This window comes from Schistocerca nitens, chromosome 1, assembly GCF_023898315.1.
Source record: "Schistocerca nitens isolate TAMUIC-IGC-003100 chromosome 1, iqSchNite1.1, whole genome shotgun sequence".
NCBI lineage: Eukaryota > Metazoa > Arthropoda > Insecta > Orthoptera > Acrididae > Schistocerca > Schistocerca nitens.
In genome coordinates this window covers 1,116,067,192-1,116,076,492 of record NC_064614.1, presented here as the reverse complement: position 1 = coordinate 1,116,076,492, position 9,301 = coordinate 1,116,067,192, and the positions used below count along the sequence as shown (strand labels likewise).

The 9,301-nt window shown below is 45.2% G+C and overlaps 1 non-coding gene across 1 annotated transcript; it reads right to left on the bottom strand.

Annotated features, from left to right (window-relative positions):
• Window positions 1-8,878: 8,878 nt before the first annotated feature.
• On the bottom strand, window positions 8,879-8,962 carry Trnas-gga (transfer RNA serine (anticodon GGA)). Its single transcript is given in 2 exon segments — window positions 8,879-8,913; window positions 8,923-8,962. It is a non-coding gene; the product is annotated as a tRNA-Ser (tRNA).
• Window positions 8,963-9,301: the final 339 nt, after the last annotated feature.

The window sequence follows — 9,301 nt, the reverse complement described above, 5'->3', positions numbered from 1 at the left end:
TATTTTTACACCGCTTTTCCTACTATTTGCTTTTTTCGTTAGTCCACTTAAGGTCATTCTAGGTAGTTAGTCCTGGATATTTTACTGTAGACACTGTTTCCAACAATTTGTCATCAACAGTGTAGTTGTACAGCAGTGAATTTATTTCCCTACGTACGCGCTATATATTACACATATTCGCGTAGAGAGTAATCTGCCAGATCCTACGCCATTCACCAATCCTCTGCTTTTCTGCAAATCGATACTATATTATGGCGTAGCTACTTTCTTAAAGACAACCGCATCGCCTAAGAATGTATTAAATGGCGTCCGAAACTTTGTGGTAGTTCGTTTATGTATATGTTGTGAACAGTAACGCTCCCATCACACTACCTTGGGTTCCAGGAAGTTTCATACGTTAACATTTGTCGTGTTGTTCCATTAATGGCGACGTGTTTACTTCCGTCAGCAAGGAAGTCTTCTATTCACTGGCAAATATGGCCTGATGGTTGATAAGCTGGTATTTTTTTTTTTTTTGTATCTCTTTTCGCGAACCAGCACTGCGGGCCCTGTCAAATGCCTTCCTAATTTCAAGAGCTATCTGTTTGCGGAATCCACGTTGATATTCATAAAGGAGATTTTCGTTCTCCAAAGACGTCACAATTCTTGTGTGTAAAACACCTTCACTCGTTGCCATGAATACAGACACGTACCTGCAAAAGAACAAAAGCAATAGTCATGTAACTTTATTTTTCCAGTGTGACAAAACAAATTTTATGGCTGCCCCTCGTAACAGCACACAAAAATTTCTTTGGTCAAGTTTTGAATCATCGTAACTTCTGTATGGAAGACATACGTCACGTAAACGAACTTCCCTAAGTCAGTGCTGGTTGCACGTAGTCCGCTGTGCACGGCAGAGAGCAGCGCTGTCGGCCTGCCACAGGCGGCCGGTGGTCCGGACCGCAGGAGACGTCAGCCTGCGGTTAGGGCGGTTATTCGCGGAATGCCATCGCCGGCTGTTGAGCCGAGGAGCCCGGAAGGGGGCTCCGGCGGAACGCACAGCCCCAGGGCTCCCTGTGCCTCGTGTGCAGCTGGCACCTGTCCAGGAATGTCGCTCAAACACGCTGGCGAAGTGAGCAAACATCGCCAGTTTCTGGAGCGAACGTATCCCAATTTCTCTAGCACCTGACATTTTATCCTTAACATTTGTCGTGTTGTTCCACGTGTTGACGACGTGTTGACTTCTGTCAGCAAGGAAGTCTTCTATTCACTCGCAAATATGGCCTGTTGGTTGATAAGCTGGTATTTATTTTAACAGCCAGCAGTGCGGGCCCTGTCAAATGTCCAAAGATGCCGTATTCCTAAAAATATGCATATCAAGAAACGACTACAGTATTAGCACACTTTTCCCTATAATTGAGGTGCGAAAAATTACGGGGAGGCGTATGTGCATGAACTTACAAATCACAATGTATTTTCGAAACTGGTCGGGAGTTCGCTTGGTTCACGTATCAATTTTTGCATGTTGTTTTTCGGGCCGACGCGTTGTTATCTTCGGGTGGATCCTGACGACCGCTCTTCTGTCCTTGCAAACGTCATTTATACGAGGGTTGGAAATTTAATAGTGGCAACTATTTATTTACAGCTCGTACAAAATAGACACGTGATTCAAAGTGTTACTGACCTTCAGAGTAATGACCAGCACTGTGTATAACCCGTTGCCAGCGATGCGGAAGTCGTAGGATACTCTTAGCAGTGTCAGTTGTGTTGACAGTTCGAACGGCGCGGTCTCTTGCCCGACGGCCGGCCGGAGTGACCACGCGGTTCTAGGCGCTACAGTCTGGAACCGCGCGACCGGTACGGTCGCAGGTTCGAATCCTGCCTCGGGCATGGATGTGTGTGATTTTCTTAGGTTAGTTAAGTTTAAGTAGTTCTAAGTTCTAGGGGAATGATGACCTCAGAAGTTAAGTTCCATAGTGCTCAGAGCCATTTGAACCATTGCCGGCCGAATTTGTAGCAGTTCTGAACGAATGCTGTGAACTGTTTCCTTCAGTTCAGAAATCGAGTCGAACCTACGAGGGCTTAAGTCAGGGGTGGACAGTAGATGGTATAGCACTTAGCAGCCCCATCAGTCAAACAAATCAGTAACAGCTTGCACTGTACGTGCTTGAGCATTGTCCTGTAAAATGATGGTCAGGTCCTGCAGAAAGTGTCATCACTTCTGTCTCTAAGCTGGTTGTAGGTTGTGTTACAGAAATGAACAGCAGAGAGACAGAAGTGATGAACTTTCTGCAGGACCCGACCATCATTTTGCAGGACAATGCACAAGAATGTACAGTACAAGCTGTTACTGATGGGGTGCTAAGTGCTACACCACCTACTGCACTCCCGTAACTTAAGCCGTTGTAAGTTCAACTCGATTTCTAAACTGAAGGAAGCACTTCACGGCATTGGCTTCAGAACTGCTACAAATTCGTCGGCCAATAGACAGCGCCGCTCGCACTGTCAACACAACTGGCACTGCGAAAAGTATCCTACGACTTCCACATCGTTGGCAACGGGTTATACACAATGCTGGTGACTACTTTGAAGGTCAGTGAAACATTGAAACACGTATCTATTTTGTACGAGCTGTAAATAAATAGTTGCCACTATTAAAGTTCCATCCCTCGTACGTTGGTTGTCAACCACGCCATTACTATGCTCCCGCCACTATCTGTCGATGAAATTACAATTAAATCAATACCATTAGCTGCTGACGGGCGATGACCTACATCATCGGGGACAATTGAAAATGTGTGCCCTGACCGGGACTCGAACCTGGCTTACATGGCAGACGCTCTATCCATCTGAACCACCGGAGGCCCAGAGGATAGTGCGACTGCAGGGACTTACCGCCGGCACGCTCCCCGTGAGACCCACATTCTCAGCTTATAGTCCACACAACATTCGTAGTGCCCTGCCATTGTACCCAATACTTTGGGCAGACAATGCACCGAGTCCCGTAAGAGGTCAGGCAATTCGTGTGCATCCGCACTGAAGAAGGTCATCAGATGGTTAGCCTTATCGATATGAAGCTGGCATCTGTTCTTTCGGACATGTCCGAAAGGACAAATACCTTCTTAATACTATCTGTGGATGCGCCGTGGTGGGGATGGCAGCGCCTCGCTGCGAACTTTGGGCTCCAGTGTCTGCGCTATCGCCGTCGGGTGCGGGACCTTACTGTATGAGAACGATATTGTTTTTCTAGGCTCAGTGCGTTACTGGGTTGTAGGCCGATCTCTTCCTTTATTAGACCAGGTTATAAAGTCGATTGTTTCTGATCGTATTCGAGGGCTTTGCGTGGTGTTCCCAAAGATATTGACTGTGTAGGATGTTATCGCTGTGTTAAAACTATAATGGGGAGAGACGACGGTAGGTTTTGTTTGGAGAATGGTATGTGGTCAGGGACGGCGAGGATGGTATCTCACGCAACGAGAGGAGAGACGCGGACTGGACCTACGGCGAGGAGGACACAAGAGTATCTGAAACCCGTGCCGATGTCGACAGTAGGTCTTTGGTGTGCTGAGGTTTCGCCACCGTGGATAAAGAGGACGGGAAGTTGTTGTCGACCGTATGACGACCTTATGAACTTGTATGGCATTGTGGCTATTTGATCTGAGACTTCTATGCTTAAGTCTCGCCAAAGTAAGTGGTCATGTTGAAAAGCACGAACGTTTTTCTGTTAGTAGTGTGATGCGATGTTGAGGAAACGACGAGCAGATTCGTGTTTAACGTCCCGTCTGCAACGAGGTCATTAGAAAGGGAGCACAAGCTCGGGTTTGAAGGAAGGAGAATGAAAGTGGCTATGTCCTTTCGAAGAAATCATACCGGCATTTGCATAAAGTGATTTAGGAGCATCGCGGAAAATTTATATCAGGATGGCCCGATACGGGTTTGAACAGTCGCCCTCCACACAGCGAGTCCAGTGTGTTACCATTGCGCTACTCCGCTCGGTAGGTTGACCGAAACACGTTTGGACGAACACGTTCGAAGGAACTAGTGATTTCATTTGCAAAACTTCCAGTCTGATGTCACATTGAGAAACGACGAGCTGATTTGTTCCTTCTGGCCTAGTCCTAAAGGTACTTTAACAGAGGTGGCATAGGTAACTTGGTCTAAGTAACTTTGGAAGGCGACCGATCAAGATGGTGGGTAGATGTTAACTGGGCTAATTACTTATTTGTTCCGCATTAAATATAATAAAACTCATGGCACTTGCAAAAGTACATGCACAGAGCATTGTAAGCAGCTATAGATCTGTCCACTGTGTTACGACAGTGAAGTTTTCTAAAGTTATATTACTGATCGTTCTAGAGAGGATTGGGTGTAGACATAGAAACTGTCGAAGTGGTGTTCCTCACATTATAATCCATAAGTTTAAAATGTTGGAATTGTTTAGCAGCTAGGGTGGCAACTGGCATTGTGAGTAAGTTTTTTGTATTAATGCATTTCAATTTGTAGTAGAAGGACCCGCCAGGGTAGCCGAGAGCACTAACGCACTGCTTCCTGAATTCGGGTGGGCGCGCCGCCAGGCGGATTAACGACGAGGGCCGATGTGGCAGCCAGCCTGGATGTGGTTTTTAGGCGGTTTTCCACATCCCGCTAGGTGAATACCGGGTTGGTCTCCATGTTCCGCCTCAGTTACACGGCTCGCAGACATCTGAACACTCTTGCACTATCCCATGGATTACACTCGACGCAGACATTTGGGGTACCCTAATTCCGTCCCGGGGGGGGGGGGGGGTAGGGGTAGCGGCAGGAAGGGCATCCGGCCACCCCTTAAAACATTAATATGCCAAATCCGATTAACGACGGCTGACCCTGCGTTAACTGCGGGACAAGGCTCAAGCGATAGGTAGAATTCGTAGTAGAACGTCTCTCTCGACCTTTTCAAATTTCAATGACCTCTTTAGTCACGTAATCCCAGCAGTAGGTATCAGAAATGATCGAGAACGGCAACATGCCTGTTTGCCGAAATATTGTGAAAGAAATGGGACGGAGATTTCTACAAGTTAGAAGTACACCAGGAACACATCAGATCCCGTAACACGTTTATACTCCATAGAGATTTATACTGCAATGCACGTTTCTTAGCTGAGAATAGAAGAACAATTTCGCTACTATTTGGAACTTTTGTCTGCAACGGCTTCGTCTGATGGCGTTTCCTTTACGTTGCGACTACTTAACGTGCACACAATTCCGTTAGTCTTCGACGACGGGAATGGTATGGTTTTTCTTTATATAAGGCGCAAAATATAGTCTTATCCAATGGCGCAAAGTAGGATTTGGACAAATGTTGGTGCAGAATTCTTTCATGTTGAAGGATAAGCTGCAAATAGCCGTTTCATCTAGGAAACAAACGAAGGGACGGACCTGGGTAGTATTCTGAACTTAAATTTAGGATTCTCTCCTTTGTGCACAAAAAATGAAACGGCTCTAAGCACTATCGGACTTAACATCTCAGGTCAACAGTCCCCTACAATTAGAACTACTTAAATCTAACTAACCTAAGGACATCACACACATCCATTCCCGAGTCAGGATTCGAACCTGCGACCGTAGCAGCAGCGCGGTTCCGGATTGAAGCACCTAGAACAGCTCGGCCACAGCGGCCGGCGCTTTGTGCACAATATCATCGGATACTACCATTAAAGGGCCCAATACCTGCTGCATATGCGATATCCTATATGATACTAATGGCAACGTACTTACGAAAAAAAGTTACGAAAACACTAATGGTAACTAAAAAAATACCGCAAGTGAAGTTAAGAATGACCTAAGTAAAGACTGTGAGATACGTATGAGATACGAGAAAATTATCTACATCACAAAATAAAAGAATGTGATCAAGAATGACAGTATTGTGAACACATTTTCTTAAGTCGCTAAAGTGATGTAAATGACCAATATGGTGAATACGAAACTCTACTCTGAGGTGCCATGAAGCTATTAAACTGAGCAGGGATTTCGCCTATTCGTCATGAGCGATTTCGTCCCAATTTATGATACGAGGACATGCGGAGCTTGGCCAGAAATGAAAGTGACAGAAATGGGGGCTCTAGATGGTCAAGTGTTTTTAAAAATAGCATTTTTGGCGTGGTTCTAGTGAGGTGTGAGACATTTCTGATGTCATAGTTCACAGACTGTTGTCGGCGCAGCCGAATGCGTACAGAACGGTAATTCGGGTGTTTTGCGGTCGGATCCCTCTGGGGAACCAAATGAGTAATAACATAAATGGACAAATACAGATAAATTATAATTCGCCTTAAATTCCTTCATCACTCATGTAGCTGATATAATCTTACCAAGTTGGATTATTATTATTATTATTATTATTACACTACTGGCCATTAAAATTGCTACATAAAGAAGAAACGGGTATTCACTGGACAAATATATTGTAATAGAACTGACATAGGATTAGGGAGAAGAGGAGTTTGAGGCACAACTTGACTAGAAGAAGGGATTGGTTGGTAGGACATGTTCTGAGGCATCAAGGGATCACCAATTTAGTATTGGAGGGCAGCGTGAAGGGTAAAAATCGTAGAGGGAGACCAAGAGATGAATACACTAAGCAGATCCAGAAGGATGTAGTTTGCAGTAGGTACTGGGAGATGAATAAGCTTGCACAAGACAGAGCAGCATGGAGCCAGAAGGCTTAGAATTTACTTTAAAATTCTCTCTTTAAAAATTTACAAGTTTAAAATCAATAGTCACCAAGCGCGAGAAGGCTTAGAGGAGCGCTTCAGTCCGGAACTGCGCTGCTGCTACGGTCGCATTTTCGAATCCTGCCTCGGGCATGGATGTGTGTGATGTCCTAGTTAGGTTTAAGTAGTTCTAAGTTCTAGGGGACTGATGACTACAGATGTTAAGTCCTATAGTGCTTACAGCCATTTGATTTTTATGCTTAGAAAAGGCTATGAAATTTTTAATTGTTACAACAAGGTTAAGATCAGTACAGTGCCCCAAAAATCTTAGAAATGTTCCTTTTTTAAAAAATTTGAAAGAAGTACTTTAACAGAGATGGATAAAAATATTTTACAATTCTTCCAAAACAATGAGTAATGCCCTGCTTCAAACAACTAGACTACGGTGATGGCTACCAAGGAACTTGAAAACAGTGACAGCAAGCAGTCCTGTAGTAAGTTAAACGTTTGGTATCTGTGGTGAATCTAACTTGCAATAGAGTTTAATCTGGCGAAATTTGTAAAATATTTTTATCTATCTCTGTTGTCTTGAAACTTTCCTATCTGCACAATTTTGAGGCTTGATTTCAGGAGGGGAAGGCTGGGAGTTGTTCTGTCTCTGACTGGAGGAGACACTTGGGTGAGTTGTGAATAGGGTTGCCCATTATACATAGCTTGCACTCCCCCACTAATCATTAGATATCCTTACTCAATGCCAGCCAAGTTACACGTTGTTTCACCTTAGCGATGGTCTTATGAAACCCCAAATGGCCCCCGACGGAGGAGTAACGAAAACAGCGAAAAATGGAGGGGACAAGTTTCTTGGTTCAGGTGGTCTCCCAACGCCACGACACAAAATTCCCCTTATTCAACAGATACCCGACACCTGCTCCCCAGCAAGCAACAATGCAAAATTTGCGGTCCCCTACCTGCTTAACGCCGAAATCAGCAAAGAGATCCAGCGCCTGGATTAAGATGGCAACAGTCAATTCCTCGAATGCTTTGTCACTTTTTCTTACCTGCTCACCATCCTCCTGAAACATCGGGCTAAGTGCGTCAGACACCTACTTGTCAGCCCCTCTTTTACGCCGCACTCAAAAGTGGAGCGCGTATATTTGAACGTCCACTTAGCAATTCTGCCAGATTCTCCTGGTATGGGCCAAGACCCAGCTTCACGTCTGATTGTCAGTTTTGAGATCAAACTCCCTATGGTCCAGACAGAATTCAAATTTTTCGAGTGCAAAGAGTTCGCCCAAAGACTCATATAAACTATTTTAATTCAGCCGACATCAAGATCCTAGAAGAGTAGACGACAGGGCGCCTCTCCCCAGAACATTCTTGCAGGAGAACAGCGGGAACATTGGAGCCATCTGGACGATAAAGGCCTTTTGAAAGTCCAGGATGGCCAAGATTGTAGGGTTACTCAAGGCAGTCTTAATGGCCTCAAAACCATACTGCTCTCTCACCAAATCAAGGCCTTCCCCTTTTCACATAAACTTTAAAGAAGAGCGGAAAGCTGGGCGAAATTTGGAACAAATTTACGGAAATAATTTGCCATGCCAATAAACCGAGCTATTCCCTTTTTATTCCTGGGGGGCGGGAACTGTCGCAAGGCGGAGGTGCACTCTTGGACATTCCTGATCCCTTCCCCTGAAATAAAGTGCCCAGGAAGGAGATTAAGGTCTAGCTAGGATGACTTTAGATGGTTTAACCGCTAACCCAACTACCCGAAGCCGCGATTACAACCCCTGAATATGACACAGATGCTGTTCGAAAGAACTACTACAGATGAAAACGACGTCGAGGTAGGTATACACGCAGCTTAACTTGAGATTACGCAACATCAACAGACGAGACAAGGCCACTGCCCTAGTACATAAGCCGAAAAGAACTCAACTGAACTCTTACGGGTTCCAGTCGGTACAGCAGGCACTCACCTGCCTGGAATCCTCAGTAAGTGGCACTGATAAAAGGCTTGGTTAGGATCAACCACGATAAATTAACTGACCCCAGAGAACCACGTGAAACTATTATTAAGTCAGGCAACGGCAGAGATTCAAGGACAAAAAAAATGGCTCAGAGCACTATGGGACTTAACATCTGAGGTCATCAGTCCCCTAGAACTTAGAACTACTTAAACCTAACTAACCTAAGGACATCACACACATCCATGCCCGAGGCAGGATTCGAACCTGCGACCGGAGTGGTCGTGCGGTTCCAGACTCAAGCGCCTAGAACCGCTCGGCCACACAGGCCGGAATCCCAGGACAACCTTTTGGTTAAGGGATTTATAATCGAGCACTTGCCTAAAATCCTTGCTTGTACCTTGGGAATGAAAAGAATAGGTGACGTGGAAGGCAATGTGGGTGGCCTTATACCCCATCTTTCAACGTTTGCTTCACTTTTTCTGAAATATCCTCATTTTACGGCGTGAGGAATGATATAGAGCTTGTCGCAAGGGACATCATCCGATAAATGACTCAACAGCTGGTAAGCCTGGCCTCGCACAAAATGGTTAAAGAGTAAATCAGACTGGCATGAGTCAGGTAGTTTGACTGTGCCACTGCTACGAAAAGAACAAACGGCTATTTTTT